The sequence below is a fragment of the Amblyraja radiata genome, chromosome 15, assembly GCF_010909765.2.
Source record: "Amblyraja radiata isolate CabotCenter1 chromosome 15, sAmbRad1.1.pri, whole genome shotgun sequence".
In the NCBI taxonomy this organism is placed as follows: domain Eukaryota; kingdom Metazoa; phylum Chordata; class Chondrichthyes; order Rajiformes; family Rajidae; genus Amblyraja; species Amblyraja radiata.
Window position 1 is genome coordinate 27182808 of NC_045970.1, and position 20705 is coordinate 27203512.

General features: G+C 43.2%; 1 protein-coding gene across 4 annotated transcripts in view; it reads left to right on the forward strand.

Moving 5' to 3' along the window:
- Positions 1–13518: 13518 nt before the first annotated feature.
- The window catches only part of plekhs1 (pleckstrin homology domain containing S1), a 44445-nt gene continuing 37258 nt past the window's right edge, over positions 13519–20705 (forward strand). The window contains exon 1 of one of the 4 annotated variants that reach the window (XM_033033910.1): positions 13519–13760. The gene's annotated coding sequence lies outside the window, so the exon portion shown is untranslated. Of the gene's footprint in view, positions 13761–18428; positions 18521–20705 lie in introns of those variants that run through there. The other 3 variants (XM_033033912.1, XM_033033911.1, XM_033033913.1) reach the window with 3 other exon arrangements.

The window sequence follows — 20705 nt, forward strand, 5'->3', positions numbered from 1 at the left end:
GATAGGGTAAGGTGTAAAAATGAGACATCAAAGGAGACGAAGGTCACGGAAAATGTAGAATAGATCATTGTTAGCTAGGGGAAGGTGACAACGAAGCATGCAAAGATAAAATTTATTTAGGAACATACAAAGATAAAATTTAATTTAAAGTCTTCCCCGAGCTAACTAGGATCTACATTTTCCATAATCCTCATCCCCTTTGATGTCTCCTTTTTACACCTTACCCCTACAAAGATGATTAAACATTATTAAAATAGCTTTAAATTTCTATTTTTAATCATTTATTAAAGATGCAATAAAAAATTATTTAATAATTAATATTCCACTTCCCCAAGTTTAAAGTGCTCATGCTAAAGTTCCCCTAGAAAACACCGATTTCATTTTGGCCTACATCTTTTGTAATTATCACGTTGGTAAAAACCAGACTTGCAAGTTCACACCCGCCAGTAGTTTTTTTCCTCTTCAAAAACAATGGCGGGCAGCACCAGGACAGAATTTGTCCCCTTACCAGCAACAAGGCAGATTTTGGATTTTTTTCACATTACATCTGAGTATCCGGCATTGCCATACTGTTTCTTTATAAATAACACGAAGCAGCATTATATAATTTTAAGGGCCTGTCCCACTTTAAAATGCTGCTTTGTGTTATTTATAAAGAAACAGTATGGCAATGTCAGATAATCAGATGTAATGTGAAAATATCCAAAATCCGCTTTCTGAAACTTGCCGCTATGGCAGAAATAGCAATGCAGAAACAGTTTTCTGCTGCTCTTTGAACAATTAAAATGTTTTGAATGTCACCAAGCCACTGCATTTACACGAGACAGAAACTAAACCAAGTGCAAATATTACATAGTATTAATTAGAAATGCCAATACCTTTACATTGATGTGATAACTACTGCCAAATGAAAATTAACTGCAATACGGATTCTTGTTCTTGCATGTTTTTGATAGTTAGGGATGTTTACAAATTGCTCATGTTTTTCTTGATTTTCCTTGTTCTCTCTCATAGAATCACAAAGAGAGAGTCAAACATTTATACAGTGTGGAAACAGGAAACTTTGCAATTTTTAATCTTTGTTTTTGTACTTGATTTGACTATAATTCATTCACTCTTCTTTCCAGAACAATCGTTCCCTTCAAAACCCTTCCATGTGTAGATTAATAGTACACCTGACCTGATCAGTCTGGTTTTGAGTTTCTCAACTTCCTTTCCACGCACTTATCCGCTGGTATTTTCAGTAACTTAATAGGTAACTTTGTTTTGAGTAAGATGCCAGGATAAGTCTACGTAGACAATAGACAATAGACCGATCCTTGAAACTAGAAAAGAGAGAAAATAATGTGAGACATGAGGAACTGCAGATACTGACAATAGACAATAGGTGCAGGAGTAGGCCATTCGGCCCTTTGAACCAGCACAGCCATTCAACGTGATCATGGCTGATCATCCCCAATCAATACCCCGTTCCTGCCTTCTCCCCATATCCCCTGACTCCGCTATTTTTAAGAGCCCTATCTAGCTCTCTTTAAAGCATCCAGAGAACCCGCCTCCACCGCCCTCTGAGGCAGAGAATTCCACAGACTCACCACTCTCTGTGAAAAAAAGTGTTTCCTCGGTTCCATTCTAAATGGCTTACTCCTTATTCTTAAACTGTGGCCCCTGGTTCTGGACTCCCCCAACATCGGGAACATGTTTCCTGCCTCTAGCGTGTCCAAACCCTTAACAATCTTATATGTTTCAATGAGATATCCTCTCATCCTTCTAAACTCCAGAGTGTACAAGCCCAGCTGCTCCATTCTCTCAGCATATGCCAGTCCCACCATCCCGGGAATTAACCTTGTAAACCTACGCTGCACTCCCTCAATAGCAAGAATACGTGAAATATGTAAAAGCACACACTCTGTTATAGAAAATTCTGGCAAATTATGTCTGTCAATAAAATTAGGAAAAAATAACAATTTTGAAGAAATTTTGTTTTAAATGCCACCTCCACAAAACAAACAATACCTGGTTAATGACTGGAAGTGATACCAGTATCTTTTCAGTCTTGCTTTGCAACATTCCAATAGGCTGACACACCTCCTTTTTCACTGCTGTTGAAACAACACTCAATCAAGTAAATAGTGGCATTCTGTTATTATCTTGACTCATGAATCTCATTAAATATTAAACTCAACCAACATAATAACAGAGAGTACACTACGAGTGCTTCGGAATATCACAATGTTGTCAAAGGAGATACGTCAATACATCAAGTCTTTGTTTTATAGTTACTGGCCCAAACTGTAATGAACAGTGACTGAAAACAGATACTGGGAATCTGAAATAAAAACAACATAGTGCCAAAGCCGAGGAGATCAGGGAGCACCTGTAGAAAGAGGGACAAGACACTTCAGGTTGAAGACCGATCCTTGAAACTAGAAAAGAGAGAAAATAATGTGAGACATGAGGAACTGCAGATACTGACAATAGACAATAGGTGCAGGAGTAGGCCATTCGGCCCTTTGAACCAGCACAGCCATTCAATGTGATCATGGCTGATCATCCCCAATCAATACCCCGTTCCTGCCTTCTCCCCATATCCCCTGACTCCGCTATTTTTAAGAGCCCTATCTAGCTCTCTCTTTAAAGCATCCAGAGAACCCGCCTCCACCGCCCTCTGAGGCAGAGAATTCCACAGACTCACCACTCTCTGTGAGAAAAAGTGTTTCCTCGTCTCCGTTCTAAATGGCTTACTCCTTATTCTTAAACTGTGGCCCCTGGTTCTGGACTCCCCCAACATCGGGAACATGTTTCCTGCCTCTAGCCTGTCCAAACCCTTAACAATCTTATATGTTTCAATGAGATATCCTCTCATCCTTCTAAACTCCAGAGTGTACAAGCCCAGCTGCTCCATTCTCTCAGCATATGACAGTCCCGCCATACCGGGAATTAACCTTGTAAATCTACGCTGCACTGCCTCAATATCAAGAATGTCCTTCCTCAAATTAGGGGACCAAAACTGCACACAATACTCCAGGTGTGGTCTCACTAGGGCTCTGTACAACTGGAGAAGGACCTCTTTGCTCCTATATTCGATTCCTCTTGTTATAAAGGCCAACATGCCATTCGCTTTCTTCACTGCCTGCTGTACCTGCATGCTTACTTTCATAGACTGATGTACAAGGACCCCCAGATCCCGTAGTACTTCCCCTTTTCCGAACTTGACACTATTTAGATAGTAATCTGCCTTCCTGTTTTTGCTACCAAAGTGGATAACCTCACATTTATCCGCATTAAACTTCATCTGCCATGCATCTTCCCACTCCCCCAACCTGTCCAAGTCACCCTGCATTCTCATAGCATCCTCCTCACAGTTCACACTGCCACCTAGCAAATTTGCTAATGTTACTTTGACTCCCTTCATCCAAATTATGGATGTATATTGTAAATAGCTGCGGTCTCAGCACCGAGCCTTGCGGTACCCCACGAGTCACTGCCTGCCATTCTGAAAGAGACCCGTTAATCCCTACTCTTTGTTTCTTGATGCCAACCACTTCTCTATCCATGTCAGCACTCTGCCCCAAATACCATGTGCCCTAATTTTGCCCACAAATCTCCTATGTGACACCTTATCAAATGCTTTCTGAAAGTCCAGGTACACTACATCCACTGGCTCTCCTTAGTCCATTTTCCTAGTTACATCTTCAAATAATTCCAGAAGATTAGTCAAGCATGATTTCCCCTTCGTAAATCCAAGCTGACTCGGGCCTATCCTGTTACTGCTATCCAAATGTTCGGCTATCTCATCTTTTATAATTGACTCCAGCATCTTCCCCACCACCGATGTCAGGCTAACTGGTCTAAAATTCCCTCTCTCCCGCCATTCTTAAAAATTGGGATAAAATTTGTACCTCACCTTTTCTTCCCGTATTGTCTTTTTGGTTATCTTCTGTTGTTCTTTAAACATTACCCAATCCTCTTGCTTCCCGCTCATCTTTGCTACGTTGTACTTCTTCACTTTAATTGTTATACTGTCCCTGACGTCCCTTGTCAGCCACAGTCGTCCCTTTCTCCCCTTGGAATCTCTCTTCCTCCTAGGAATGAACTGATCCTGCACCTTCTGTATTATTCCTAGAAATACCTGCCATTTTTGTTCCACTGTCATCCCTGCTAGTGTATCTTTCCAGTCAACTTTGGCCAGCTCCTACCTTATGGCCCCATAGTCCCCTTTATTCAACTGCAACACTGACACCTCCGATCTACCCTTCTCCCTCTCCAATTGTAAATTAAACCTGACCATGTTATGGTCACTGCCTCCTAATGGCTCATTAACCTCGAGGTCCTTTATCAAATTCGGTTCATTACATAACACTAAATCCAGAATTGCCTTCTCCCTGGTAGGTTCCAATACAAGCTGTTCTAAGAATCCATCATGAAGGTACTCTACAAAGTCCCTTTCTTGGGGCCTTGAGCAAACACAAGATTCTTCGACATCAGGCCGACATGGATGGGAGGCATTTCAGGTTGCCACCCATCTTCAGACCAATTGCAGTAGGGGGAAGATAAGGTGGGGGTTGAACACAACCTGGCAAGTGATAGGGGGATACAGGTGAGGGGGGCTTAATGGATGGACAAAAGACTAGAGATGAACAGGAGACAAAAGGGTTTCAGATAAGGAATGGAGGAGTGAAATAGAAATTCAGAGGGAGGGAAGAGGAGGTGTGATAGTGGGAGAAATGGGTGCACACTGAGGTGGGGGGGGGGGGGCTAATAAAGGAGAGTGGAAATAAAGTGGGCGTGTTACATAAAATTGGAGAATTCAATGTTCATACCATTGGGTTGTAAGAGAGAAAATGTTACTTTTAAGTTACAGAGGCCGAGGAAAAGATGGCTAGGCAAAGGGAATAATTCTAACTATGTTCAGGATTATCATTGTGATAGGCTGTTCATGAAGCCATTTGGTTGGTAGGTCAATGAGGGCAGTTGGAGAAAGAAAATATACAAAGGAACACACCAAAGCTATGAAATGTTAAGTCAGTCGATGTTAATGGAGAAAGAAAAATTAGGTCAATAGCACAGATGAATGATCAATAAGAGAGCTTGGCAGTTCTGAGACAAACAGAAAGCATGTTACTTGAAATTGTTGGATTCAATATTGATTCAGGAAGACTGCAATGTATACAGATAGAAAATAAGGTGCTCTCTCTCAAACACACATTGATCCGCATTACAATAGTGTTGGAGACCACAGACTGAGGTGTCAGTGGGAACAGGATGGAGAATTAACATGAGAGGCTACTGGAAGCTCAGGATCATCCTTGTGGACTGCAAAATGAATGCCTGATAGATGGGGTGGCACAGTGGCATTACTGCCATACAGCACCAGAGACCCTGGTGTGACCACGTGTGCTGTCTGGATGGAAGTTTGTACATTCCCCCTGTGACCGAGTGGGTTTTCTCAGGGTGTTTAGGTTTCCTCCCACACTCCAAAGACGTGCAGGTTTGTAGGTTCATTGGCTTTGGTAAAATTGTAAGTTGTCGCTAGCACAAGTATACGTGGTGATTGCTGGTCGGTGCAGACTTGGTGGGGCCGAAGGGCTTCTTTCCACACGGTATCTCTAAACCCTACTGACGGGAGAGACATAAAGGAAATTCGGGCAGCATCTCCAAAAAGAGAAACAGTTAATATTTCAGGTTCAAGATACTTTGTCAGAAACAAAACCAAGGTTTTTCATTCCTCAGTAAATGTAATTGTGTTTTGACCATGTATTAATGACGCCACATTCCTTTGAATGAAATTCACGGGAGAATTTCTTAAAACTTACTGTCATTAAGGACTCCGAGTCGCGAGCACGGGCTTCTTCCTGCTGTGCATGTACAGTCAATCACCCACGTTATTTTAAGAAGGAACTGCAAATGCTGGAACAATTGAAGGTAGACAAAAATGCTGGAGAAACTCAGCGGGTGTGGCAGCATCACACCCACTGAGTTTCTTCAGCATTTTTGTCCACCCATGTTATTTATTAATTTGTATGTCATTTAGGATGTTATATGAATTTTTAAAAGTTTATGTGTGTTGTTTTCTCTCTCACCTTCAAGGTTAGTTCTTCTGTTTGCCTTTATTTGCCTAAGTTTTATTTAGTGTTATTTATCACGTTGTGGTTGTAGCTTTTGACTAGTCCCACTTGCCTGCGCTTGGTCCATATCCCTCCAAACCTGTCCTATCCATGTACCTGTCTGTTTCTTAAATGATGGAATAGTCCCAGCCTCAGCTACTTCCTCTGGCAGCTTGTTCCATACACCCATCACCCTTTGTGTGGAAAAAGTCACCCCTCAGATTCCTATTAAATCTTTTCCCCTTCACCTTGAATCTATGTCCTCTGGTCCTCAATTCCCCTACTCTGGGCAAGAGACTGTGCATCAAACCGATCTATTCCTCCCATGATTTTGTACACCTCTATAAGATCACCCCTCATCCTCCTGCGCTCCATGGAATAGAGACCCAGCCTACGCAACCTCTCTCTATTGCTCACACCCTCTAGTCCTTGCAACATTATTGTAAATCTTTTCTGAACCCTTTCAAGCTTGACAATATTTTTCCTATAACATGGTGCCCAAAACCAAAGATCCAAGAGCGGAGCACAATAGACCACTCCTGCAAAATCCAATGGACTGACGAGTAGTATGCAACAGAGCGCAAAGGAGTGTAACATCCCCCATTTCAGTATACCCGACTCTATCTTTGACCCGACCCAACTTCAGTTATGCGTTCAGTTAAAACGGCACATACCTTCTACAGGGAGGAACTGCGGATGCTGGTTTAAACCGAAGACAGACACAAAAGGCTGGAATAACTCCGCGGATCAGGCAGCATCTCTGGAGAGAAGGAATAGGTGATATTTCGGGTCAACTTTTTCGATAGCTGCCATGATACGTTACTGAGCGATTTTACCCTCCTCTCTCCTTTATTACAAAAAAATAAACACTTTCATTTCCCCGGACGGGTGGAGGGGAGGGGGACCCGAATGCTGCAAAAAAAAACCTTTGTGTTCGTCAACAGCCATCTTATATATTACATAGACACATAGAAAAATAGGTGCAGAAGTAGGCCATTCGGCCCTTCGAGCCAGCACCGCCATTCAATATGATCATGGCTGATCATCCAAAATCAATCTTAGCATGACATTAAATGAAAGTAGACGACAAGCTGCCTGACTGTGTCTTAGCTCGCAGTAAACATTTTTTGTTGTCTGTTTTTTATAATTTCTCTCTCTCCGCCCTCTCCCTAACTCTGGAAAGTTGCAAACCCAGCAAAGGTTGAGGAGACTCACTCCTGTTAACGCGATATTTTCTCGTTTAAAAAAAAAACCCATCCCAATCTAGTTTGCAATAAGAATTTTTTCTTGAAGTGTGGGTGTAAATATCACGCTGCATATATCTGCCCCCAATCACGGACCGTCTGCATTGGGGAGAGAAATTTGACATTTTCATCCCAAACTCTTGACATTACAGCCCAAGGAATTAAATGCGCAAAAGTGGGGCTTAGATGTGAGACTTGGCGGTCTCAAACATTTTGCAAAGATTTTGTCTCTCTTATACTTTCTCTGCTGTTGGCATCTATTATATAAGTGTGCATATATATTTTTTAAAAGGCAGTTGTTCTTTTGGAGAACATTCTGGCATTCAAACATACATTCCTGTCTCCATCCTGACCATATCAATTATTTATTTATTTATTTTTTTAATTTTATTTATATTTTTATTAGAAGCAGTGTACAAAAGTATAAACCGCGGCATATGACAAAATACATTTATTGTACAGCTTCCTTTTTAATTTTACAAAGATGAAATAGAAAAAGAGAGAAAGAGCAAGAAAGAAAGGAAGTGGAAGAGAAAGTGAATGTGCAACAATAGAACCCCTAAACTACCAAATGAGTGTAACCAAAGAGTGAGTAAGTAAAAACTTAAAAAAATAAAAATAAAAAGACAAAAACGAAAAAAAAGGAAAGAAAAAAAGAAAAAAACAAAGACAAAAAGTGTTGATATACCTGTTTCATTTCTCACCACACCCATCACCCAGGCTGTAAATCGGTTTAATTCCAAAGTTGTGTTGCACCATACTATCCTTGTAATGAATCAATGAAAGGAGACCACATCTTTGAAAATTGCTCTAATTTTCCTGCTAAGATAAGTCTCATATCTTCAAGATGTAGCGTCTCAGACATGTTTGTGATCCACATTTTAAGAGTTGGAGGAGATGTATTTTTCCAAAATTTAAGTATACGTTTATTCGCCCTTATCAGACCATAGTTAAGGAAACGTCTTTGAAATATTGATAGCTCAGAGCAGGCTCCTGCTGTTCTGAAAATAATCAGTTCTGTATGGGGGTCCAGTTTTGTTTGTAATAATTTTGAGAACATTTCAAAGATTCCTTTCCAAAAGTTATGGAGTTTTATGCAAAAGGCAAAGGGGAAAGAGGAGCAAGAGATATAGATGGAACTAAGGACAAATGAATGGAAGATATGCCTATCTCCCATTTCCCTTTCCCTTGACTGTCAGTCTGAAGAAGGGTCTCGACCCGAAATGTCACCTATCCCGCTCTATGATCTTTGCTTTCGTCCGTCTGTCCACGCGTTCGCTCGCTCTTGGTGCCGGCGCTTCTCCCTTCAGACTCCGTCAAAAAAACACACACACACAGCATGTCCAGCAGATCGGCGTGGGCCGAGACCAAAAGCAGGGAGAAGGATGACATCAAACGGGTCATGGCAGCTATCGGAAAAGTACTGAAATGGTAATGGAAGAATTTTTTTTTAAAACACCCGAAGGAAATAGATGTTTAACAAAAAAAGGGGGGCCAGCAATCGCTCCGTGTCCGTGTCGGAGGGAAGGGGGGGGGGGGGGGGAGGATGGCTTGAGTGGGTGCAGGATTTTCTGGAGCTCCTTCCTAATGGCAATATTTTGTATGTTCAAAGTTAATAAGGAAGACTAGGCAAGAATATCAAAATGATCACCTGCAGCTGAGAAAAAAAAAGATGATTTGTGTATGAAGACGCCATGACCAAAGCAAAGATACTAGAGTGGAGATGGAAGCCGGTTACGGTAATGGCGCTAAAGATAACCCATGACCTACTACGGCTTTTTCGTCGAGTGGACTATCTAGGATCCTTGCCCAGAACTGAACACAATATTCTAAATGTAGTCTCACCAACGTCTTATACAACTGCAACTTCACCTCCCAACTTCTATACTTAATACTCTGACTGATGAAGGCCAAAGTGCCAAAAGCCTTTGTGACCACCTTATCTACCTGCGACTCAATCTTCAAGGAATCATGCACCTGTACTGCTAGATCCCTCTGCTCTAGGCATTTTTGTGCCTTCCACCACAGTGATGAATGCTGTGGTGGATGTTTGTGTTACAGTTTTATTGTGTGTTCTTTATTATTGTACTGCTGCTGACAACCCAAATTTCCACCAACCCTGGTTGTGTGGCAATAAATTATATCTATCTATCTATCTACAACACTACCCAGAGACCTGCCATCTACTGTGCAGGCCCTGCCCTTGTTCGATGTCCCAAAATGCAACACCTCACCTACTCGGTATAAAAATCCATCAACCATTCCTCCTCCCACCTGGCTAATCGATCCAGATCCTGCTGCAATCGTTCACAACCCTCTTCCCTATCTGCAAAACCACTCGCTTTTGTATATCAGTAGCACCAACACAGATGTGAATACACCCTTGAAGAGCTGAGGGTGGGGTATGGAGTAGTACTGGAACAAGGACTGCTCCATGTTTTCCACAAAGAATCTGACATAGTTTGGACCCATTTGAGATTCCATAGCTGCCTGCCACCTTTGATCTGGGGAAGGTGAGCGGAGTTAGAGGAGTTAGATGCTGTTCAATTGCGAGAATGCCTAACCTGTTGGCCATTTGCCACACGCTCATTTGCATTTCATGTCTTGTCCACATTCCTTTCTTTGTTTTTCCTCATTCTCTGACTGCCTTCATCAAACACATAACTTCATCAAGGTCTTATCATTGCAGCCACCCTTGCCTTGCTTCATCACAGGTATTCCCCTTGTCCTGTCCATCCTTCCCACTCCTTCTCTGGAACTTAAATCTAACTTTATTTCTCTCTTTGCTAGTTCTAATGAAGGGTCTTTGACATGAAGCATTAACTCTGTTCCTCTTTCCATGGAATGATCAGGCTCATGGTTGTGGTCCTCGGAATTTAGAAAAATTCCTTACCTGAACAATTAAATCAATTCATGTTAAAAACTTAGACATTTTGTCTTCGGAAATTAGCAAATATGTCAGACTTACATACTTCTAAGTATAAAGAAAGCAATATTTCTATGTGTTAATGGTTATCAAAGTAGGACAAATGCCAGAAAATATAATTGAATAATACTTTGACAATAATATATTGACTTCTGATCACAGTGCAGTCAATGTCTATTAAAATCTCTGTAAAGTCTTCACTGTAAATGCTGCAAAGTCGCCGAATCTCCAAGAGTAATGTGAAGATAATTGTACATGTTATTTACTCCTTTTTAATTGTAATTAATTGTAATTGTAATTAATCCTTTTGCCAAAAATGTAAACATATAAGGACTTTGACTTGCCAACAGTCCTACAAAAAAGCATCAAGATACTTAACCACATCAAAATTAAACATAGACTTAAACAGCCACCACAACAGCGTATGAGAATCCCCAGAGCACACAGCATAAGTGGAGACCCACAGCCATCATTTCAATGTCCAGCCCACACACACGCTCCTTCACCGTGATGTGACCAGAGTTGTACCGACCGCTGTCACTCTCTCTGCAGTCCCGGTCTGCCTGAACAGTCAGAAAGCCGTCCGCACTCGCACTAGACTCCGGGATGTCCTCATGGAGCCATGTCCCCGCAAAATACCGAGATCACTGCACTCACGGCACTCAGTCTGAGTCCTTACTAGTGCAGGCAGCACATTCATCTTGTTTTTTCGATGACCTCACATTCCACACTGTGATGGAAGACAAATAACCTATACCTTCTTTCCTCCTTTTCTCCCGCGGTCAGGGCAATCAAAACTTCTGCAGTCGGGGTGATCGAAGCTCCCGCAGTCGGCGATCGAAACGCCCGCGATCGGGGCGGTCGAAGATCCTGCGGATGGAGCTCCCGCAGTCGATCCCTAACAAAGGGACCACCAGCTCCACGATGTTAAAGCTGCAGTGCAGACGGAGATACGATGAAAAAGTCAGATCTCCGTCGAGGAAAGAGATAAAAAAGGTTTTCATCTGTGACCTCTCTCACCCTGGCCACAAACTCTTTGAATCACTTCCCTCTGGAAGGCGACTCCGGACTGTCAAAGCTGCCACAGACAGACATAAAAACAGATTTTTTTCCATGAGTAGTAGCTCTACTCAATAACCAAAAATCTGTAGCCTCTTTTTGCTCTGGCATTTTATTTAATTCACATGTTTAATCGGTAATGTTTTATTATTAATGTTTTATGTGTCATTCCTAACTGTCACTGTATGTCATGTTGTCACTTGCGGGCCGAGCACCAAGGCAAATTCCTTGTATGTGAATACTTGGCCAATAAACTTCATTCATTCATTCATTCATGCTTTAGGATGTTTATTGTTCAAGGACAGTGCTTATAATGGGGACAGTGTCCACCACCACCATTTAGAACCAAGGAAAAGGTGAAGATATAGAAACAAGGAACTGCAGAAACAAGTTTACAAAAAAATACACACATAGATTTAAAAATATCTCAGCAGGTCAGGCAGCATCCCTGGAGAACATGGATAGGTGACATTTGAGGTTGGGCTCTTTCTTCAGATTGAAAGCTCATAGAAACCACATGGAATGCAAGAGAAAAGGTGCTGCCGTGGTCTTGATCCACTACATGATGGAGTTTGGGATTCTACATGGATAGAGAGTCGACGCTAGATGTGTCACTGTAACCGGTCACATATACTTTCACCATCAAATGCATAACAAAACTGCTGAACAAAGTTGTCTCAGATTTAACGGAAGAGAAATCTCCATCATGAACTTCACAAACTCATCACACCAATTCAATGCAAGATGGGAGACATGCCACAATCATGGGTCCATTCAAAGAAAACTATTGAGGGAGAGACTCTCCATTTCATAGCAAGTATCTGCCTCCCATTATCAACAAAAAATCTCATCAGAGACCATACAGGAGCAGTTTCTGAGCTACAATATATGGACAGATTCAAGAAGACGACCAAGCCAGGCGACTCTTTGTGTGCAGAAGTGGATCTGCAATCACACATTACACTCGCTCCACTCTTTTAAACCGCGACTTCAACAGCAGCATTCCTTATTTAACTATACTATCTGTAAAGTGTGGATGGCTCGATTGTAATCATGTGTTGTCTTTCCGCTGACTGGTTAGCACGTAACTAAACATTTTCATTGTACCAGTGACAATAAACTAATCTCAACTCAAATAGTTGGTGGCAGATTACAGAAGGAAGTTCTGATCATTTTTGTTTGCACCAGTGGAAACTCCCTTCGTGTCCTAGTTGTTATTGTACAACAAAACTCAAGTAGACAAATTGTCATAGACTGCCCCCTCTAACCTTTTCATGGGCATATGGTCAGCATTGATGTTACAACAACTGATAGTAGGAGTTAAAACAAATCCTGCATTCCAGGACAGTCACTTACACAGCACAATAAGAGAACCTTGGTTTGGTGAAGTTAGAATGAACTTGGAAGGATAATCTTTGGATTCAAAGTCAATAGTATTCCCAGCAAGAAATGACAGTAATGAATAGGACGTTCAACAACTTCACGTGTAATATTCTATTGTTATCATGAATGTAGTGGTCTGCAATAATTTAATCAGCATGCAGTGTGAAGATGATGTTGCAAAGAATGATGGCTATACCCTGCAGCTTGGTCACCATCTCCAAGGACAGAAGGCAGCACTGGTTTCATCTCATCTGCTGAGTTTTCTTCATTTTCCATTGTTACAGACTTTCCAGTTTGCTCTGAGTTTTTTTTCTGTGCAGACGCACCTTAGAATGTTTCACTCAACTATTGAAGCTGACTTTGCCAAAAGTGGAACGAATGACGTTGCAGACTATTTTCGTGGTTGATATTGTCTGACTGGTGTTAGTAGGAACCCGGGGGGCAGGTGTAGTGGAGGCAGGTGGTATCACAATGTTTCAGAAACATTTAGACAGGTACATGGATAGGATATGTTCAGAGGGATATGAAGTAAAAGCAGGCAGGTGGGATTAGTGTTGATGGGGGATGTTAGCCAGCATGGGATAGTTCGGCTGAAGGGCGTGAGTCCACGCTGTGTGGCTCTATATGACTCTATGGTCACCTCAGACCATAAGCAAACTTCAAGAAAGCCCATGCGACTTGAAATGAGATTATGGCCGCTCCCGAGTTCACAAAACTATGACTGGAACCTTTAAACCATTTCCTGCTCGTTAATGGAGGAGACCAAATCACCCATCCTTGGGTTACTGGTTTTTATAATTAATGGAAAGTCCTCGCCTGGATAAACCGCATCTTACGTCGAATAAAGGGCGGGGCGAGGCAAGGAAAACACCGCAGTGCGTGATATCCGGGTGGAATGCCCCTTTGGGGCAGCTTAAAAAGTCTGCCCGCAGTGAAGGTCAACGAGAACGACTCTGCCGGTTCTAGCCTACTGCAACGCCGAGACATTGAACACACTGCGGGACACGCCGGCCACAGTGAAGAAAGCCAAAGACTCAAAGCACAGTAAGTGGCGTCAAATCATTACTTCAATTGTTAACTCCTCACCAGGTGGGTTGAAAGGGACACAAGGCTTTGGTGGACTTTACAAACAGAATGGAGACACAGGGAATTGCAGATGCTACTTTGCAACAAAAAAAAAGCCAACAAGTGCTGGAGTGACTAGCTGAGTTACTCCAGTATTTTGTGTCTCTTTTCCTATAAATAGAATGTCCCTTAACAAAAATGAAGGCAGAATTTAATTTCAATTGTAAATGTTTCACGAATTAAATAATGGGGCAAAACACAGAATCAATAAGTAGTTGATGGTATTTACTTCTCTAACGTCAAGTAACCATTGCTTCCCCTCTCTCTCCATCCCTCCTCCTTCCTAGTTCGCTGACCAGTCGAACTGTCCCCCCGATTACATTTTATCTCTTTGTTTCGTTGTCTCCATCTCCGAGCTAATAGTGATCTATTGCACATTTCCCTTGAACAGTCCCCCTGGTGTCTAGTTTTCACACCTTATACTCCTTATCTCTGTAATTCCCTCTTCGCCGAGGCTGAAGAAGGGTCTCAACCCGAAACGTCACCCATTCCTTGTATCCAGAGATGCTGCCTGTCCCGCTGAGTTACTCCAGCATTGTGTGTCTATAGTAGTAGATGGTGCTTTATGTGTTGGAAGTTTCTCCATAACAATTGGGTAATCGTGGGTAAAGATCGGGATCAATTTGCTTTCAATCCGAGCCCCGGTGCGATTAAGAAGCTAAGTGTATCTGCTGTTGTATCTGTCTGACAGATAAGAATACTGGACGCAGAATTAGTCAGGACTTTCAAAAGACATTTGGGGAGATGGTTGCGAATAACTTGCAGGGCTATGGGGAAAGAGTAAGCGAGGAGAGCGGGGAGGGGAGAGAGAATTTTATGATTTCCAGTTAAATAAATAGTTTTTATTGGGTGAATAAATGGTGAATTAAAAACATGCAACTCAGCGCCAGAGACCCGGGTTCGATCCTGACCTTGGGTGCTGTCTGGGTGGAGTTTATACGTTCTCCCCGTGACCTGCGTAGGTTTTCTCCGGGTGCTCCGGTTTCCTCCCAAATCCTAAAATAGTAGTAGTAGTATATTGTATTTCGAACATGTAAAACAAAAAAAGTTAAAAACAAAGCAAAATAACAATAAAATGAAATGAACAGTAAACCTATACACAACTCATAACCTCATAAACATCACAAATTAAATCTTACATGTTCAAAAAGTAGGAGGAAGTATACACTTATTTATTCCTGCCCCTTCTCCCAACTCGTCAATTAATCAACAAACTTTATCTTATCTACATATCTATATATACACATACACAAGCATATACATACAACATAAATACATATATCCGTACATAAGCCACATACATGCATTCATATGTTGTAGGTTTGGAGGCTGTAGGTTTATAAGTTAATTGGCTTCTGTAAAGGGTCCCTAGCGTGTGGAACTATTGCACGGGTGGTTTAAGTGGGCGCAGACTCGGTATGTCAAAGGGCCCGTTTCCACGCTGGATCTCTCTAAAAAATGAACGCGAGTGGATTACACCACAGATTGCTAACACGGGCCGAATGGTCTCCCTTTTGTGGTGTAGTGGATCTTTAGCTCTTTAGCACATAGCCAGGGCGGGTTAGGCGGGTTGGGCATTTTTTTTTGTACCAGCCAACCTCGTTCCACCTGAACACGAAACACTTCGCTCAGGATTTACAAGATGAGTTTAACTGCCCAAGCAGGGCGCAGACTGAGTGTGGTGTCGAGGCACTGGGAGCCAAAGATCCTAGAGGAGCTCCTCTATAATCTTTGCTGGGAGCTGCCACAGGTGATAACTGCGCCGCCACAGGTGTGTTCAGAACGATCTCCTAGGCAGGGCCGGCCTTAGGATGTGCGGGGCCCAATTGGGAACAATTTTGGTGGGCCCCAGGTTCCCAGCCAGGGTCTGTCAGCCCAGTTATTTAGTATATATAATGAAATTGTACACTAGGTGCTACGGATTATACACTGTGTGAATCCATCCTGCTCCCTCCCGTTTGCCTGTCAGTAGCTCCGCTGGCTTCCAACCTTCACCGTAGCTGCTAGTTATGTGATTGGACACAATGTCCTTGGAGACAGCGGCTGATTGGACGGCAGGAGACCTATTTGTTGATTGGACGGGAATTTTAAAGCAAGCTGGTTGGTGATTGGATGTAATCCCCTTAGAGACAGCGTTTGATTGGCCGCCAAATAAAATTGTCAAATCTGTAACAAAAATCGCTGGTCGGTGCGAACTCAGTGGACTATCTGGTTGTATCTCCAAACTAAACAGTATAACATGCAGGTACATTCATTTAAAATTAAATTCAGTGATTATTTCACATGATTTCTTACTGTGTAAAGCTCAATATCTGACCAATTTCTGTTTAACACGTTTGGTCTGCCGTGAGCATTTTTCTCTCCAAAAACAGTTCATACCTAGCAAATCGATCAACGAACCAGACAGCAGTTGGACGCAGTCATAGAAACTTAGAAAATAGGTGCAGGAGTAGGCCATTCGGCCCTTTGAGCCTGCACAGCCATTCAATATGATCATCCAACTCAGTATCCTGTACCTGCTTTCTCTCCATACTCCCTGATTCCTTTAGCCACAAGGGCCACATCTAACTCCCTATTAAATATAGCCAACGAACTGGCCTCAACTACATTCTGTGGCAGAGAATTCCAGAGATTCACCACACTCTGTGTAAAAAATGTTTTTCTCCTCTCAGTCCTAAAATATTTCCCCTTTATCCTTAAACTGTGACCCCTTGTTCTGGACTTCCCCAACATCGGGAACAATCTTCCTGCATCTAGCCTGTCCAACCCCTTAAGAATTTTGTGGGTTTCTATAAGATCCCCCCTCAATCTTCTAAATTTTAGCGAGTACAATCCGAGTCTATCCAGTCTTTCTTCATATGAAAGTCCTGACATCCCAGGAATCAGTCTGGTGAACCTTCTCTGTACTCCCTCTATGGCAAGAATGTCCTTCCTCAGATTAGGAGCCCAAAACTGTACGCAATACTCCAGGTGCGGTCTCACCAAGACCCTGTACAACTGCAGTAGAACCTCCCTGCTCCTATACTCAAATCCTTTTGCTATGAATGCTAACATACCATTCGCTCTCTTCACTGCCTGCTGCACCTGCATGCCTACTTTCAATGACTGGTGTACCATGACACCCAGGTCTCATTGCATCTCCCCTTTTCCTAATCGGCCACCATTCAGATAATGGTCTACTTTCCTGTTTTTGCCACCAAAGTGGGTAACTTCACATTTATCCACATTATACTGCATCTGCCATGCATTTGCCCACTCGCCCAGCCTATACAAGTCACCTTGTAGCCTACTAGTTTAGAGGGGTTTAAACGGTTTAGAGATGTTTAGAGGGCTTCAGATGGGTTCAGAAGTGTTGTAGAGGGAAATAGGGGGTTTAGAGGTGTTCAGAGGGTCCCAGAGGGGTTTATAGATGTTATAAGCCCCCCGTGAGAAATTGTATTTCTCTGAAATTGAAGATAGACATAAAGCTGGAGTAACTCAGTAGGACAGGCAGCGCAGCGACTCTGGAGAGAAGACCCTTCTTCAGACTGAATTGAACTCTCGTCGGTGAGAGTACTTGTGATTGTCTGAAGAAGGGTCTCGACCAGAAACGCAACCCTCTCCCCAGAGCCGCTGCCCGTCCTGCTGAGCCACCTTCAACCAAAGATCTTATATATATATATATATATAGGATCTTTGCCTTCAACTTCAGAGCCAAACAAAAAACACAGTGCTGGAGGAACTCAGCGGGCCAGGCGGCTGCCTCACCCGCTGGGTTTCTCCAGCATTTTTGTCTACCGCTAAACGTCAATGATTCCGGGAATGCTGAGGCAACAGGGTGAGAGAGCTAGAGAGAGACGAGATGGGGAGCGGGAGAGAGAGCGCGGGAGGGAGGGAGATAGAGTGCAAAACACAGAGACACACAACGTGGGTCGGTAGGTGAATGACTAACCTGCACACCAGGAAGAAGCCCCTTCTCGCGGTCCGGGGCCCTCACTCATGGTGGTGAGTTTAAATAAATTCTCAACGTGTCATCGATCTACATTCCTCAGTAAATGTAATTGTCTGTCTGTAAACAAGTATTAATGACGCCGCGTGAATTTTATTCAAAGGGATGGATGCAGATTGATATAACAACTTGTTAACTACTTCATGTTAAGAAGTGCTAACAGTACTAGTTAACAAATCGTTTGTGTCTGATGGCCGTGCAGCGGTTGTTATACATGGTCGTTTAAAAAAAAAATCTTTATTTAACAAAGAGAATTCGTATTTCCGTACGAAATACGGAACATTAGTGCGGGGCCCCCATTAGGCGCGGGGCCCAATTGGGGGGCAATCGGTCAAATCGGCTTAAGGCCGGCCCTGCTCCTAGGCAGCCGGACGTGGTGGTTGGGGAGAGGCAAAGTGTGGACAAATGCCAGAGGAGGCAGTGCGGTAGCTTTTAACCAAAGCCCTCTGCTCTATGATCTTTGCTCTTAACCTCGGGGATAGACCAGGCAGTGCGCTTGAAGGTACACAAAAATGCTGGAGAAACTCAGCGGGTGCAGCAGCATCTATGGAGCGAAGGAAATAGGCGACGTTTCGGGCCGAAACCCTTCTTCAGACGCTTGACACTGGCGTCTCTAACTGCTCGCTGAACACCACAGTCTGTTTACACGCAGCTTGGAAACTTGGATGCAGGGTGAAAATCCCGACTGAAGGTATTTGGCGTTCTTGGAAAATAGTAAACTTAACGGGAAACATAGAAATTAGGTGCAGGAGTAGGCCATTCGGCCCTTCGAGCCTGCACCGCCATTCAATATGATCATGGCTGATCATCCAACTCAGTATCCCGTACCTGCCTTCTCTCCATACCCTCTGATCCCCTTAGCCACAGGGGCCACATCTAACTCCCTCTTAAATATAGCCAATGAACTGGCCTCGACTACCCTCTGTGGCAGAGAGTTCCAGAGATTCACCACTCTCTGTGTGAAAAAAAGTTCTTCTCATCTCGGTTTTAAAGGATTTCCCCCTTATCCTTAAGCTGTGACCCCTTGTCCTGGGCTTCCCCAACATCGGGAGCAATCTTCCTGCATCTAGCCTGTCCAACCCCTTAAGAATTTTATAAGTTTCTATAAGATCCCCTCTCAATCTCCTAAATTCTAGAGAGTATAAACCAAGTCTATCCAGTCTTTCTTCATAAGACAGTCCTGACATCCCAGGAATCAGTCTGGTGAACCTTCTCTGCACTCCCTCTAGGGCAATAATGTCCTTCCTCAGATTTGGAGACCAAAACTGTATGCAATACTCCAGGTGTGGTCTCACCAAGACCCTGTACAACTGCAGTAGAACCTCCCTGCTCCTATACTCAAATCCTTTTGCTATGAAAGCTAACATACCATTCGCTTTCTTCACTGCCTGCTGCACCTGCATGCCTACTTTCAATGACTGGTGTACCATGACACCCAGGTCTCGCTGCATCTCCCCTTTTCCTAGTCGGCCACCATTTAGATAATAGTCTGCTTTCCTGTTTTTGCCACCAAAATGGATAACCTCACATTTATCCACATTATACTGCATCTGCCAAACATTTGCCCACTCACCCAGCCTATCCAAGTCACCTTGCAGTCTCCTAGCATCCTCCTCACAGCTAACACTGCCCCCCAGCTTAGTGTCATCCGCAAACTTGGAGATATTGCCTTCAATTCCCTCATCCAGATCATTAATATATATTGTAAATAGCTGGGGTCCCAGCACTGAGCCTTGCGGTACCCCACTAGTCACTGCCTGCCATTGTGAAAAGGACCCGTTTACTCCTACTCTTTGCTTCCTGTTTGCCAGCCAGTTCTCTATCCACATCAATACTGAACCCCCAATGCCGTGTGCTTTAAGTTTGTATACTAATCTCTTATGTGGGACCTTGTCGAAAGCCTTCTGGAAGTCCAGATACACCACATCCACTGGTTCTCCCCTATCCACGCTACTAGTTACATCCTCGAAAAATTCTATAAGATTCGTCAGACATGATTTACCTTTTGTAAATCCATGCTGACTTTGTCCAATGATTTCACCACTTTCCAAATGTGCTGCTATCCCATCTTTAATAACTGACTCTAGCAGTTTCCGCACTACCAATGTTAGACTAACTGGTCTGTAATTCCCCGTTTTCTCTCTCCCTCCCTTCTTAAAAAGTGGGGTTACGTTTGCTACCCGCCAATCCTCAGGAACTACTCCAGAATCTAAAGAGTTTTGAAAGATTATTACTAATGCATCCACTATTTCTGGAGCTACTTCCTTAAGTACTCTGGGATGCAGCCTATCTGGCCCTGGGGATTTATCGGCCTTTAATCCATTCAATTTACCCAACACCACTTCCCGGCTAACCTGGATTTCACTCAATTCCTCCAACTCCTTTGACCCGCGGTCCCCTGCTATTTCCGGCAGATTATTTATGTCTTCCTTAGTGAAGACGGAACCAAAGTAGTTATTCAATTGGTGCACTCCTGTATATTTATTTCTATTTGCTCGAATGTGTATGTTTTATGACTGCTGCGTAGCTATCACTTCCTTGTTACCTCAGTGGAGGCCGCTCGGCCCATTAAGTCTATGCCAGCTCCCAGAGCGTCCCCGTCCCCTCATTTATTTCCTATTTCACCTACTTTTCACATTCCCGTGGCTTTGCATTAACTCGCCGGCCGCCCACTCGGCTACGGATGATTTACAGTAGGCGATCGAACCGTAAGCGTGTCTACGGGTTGTGGACTGATCTTTGGCCATCGGCTGTTATTAAATGCACTGGGGAAATCCCTCTCTGTCTCGGGGTGAATAGTCAAACACTCTCCCGGCTGTATCCAAAGGCAGAATGGAAGCCATTGTGCAGTTCATCAACGCAATACTCCATCATTC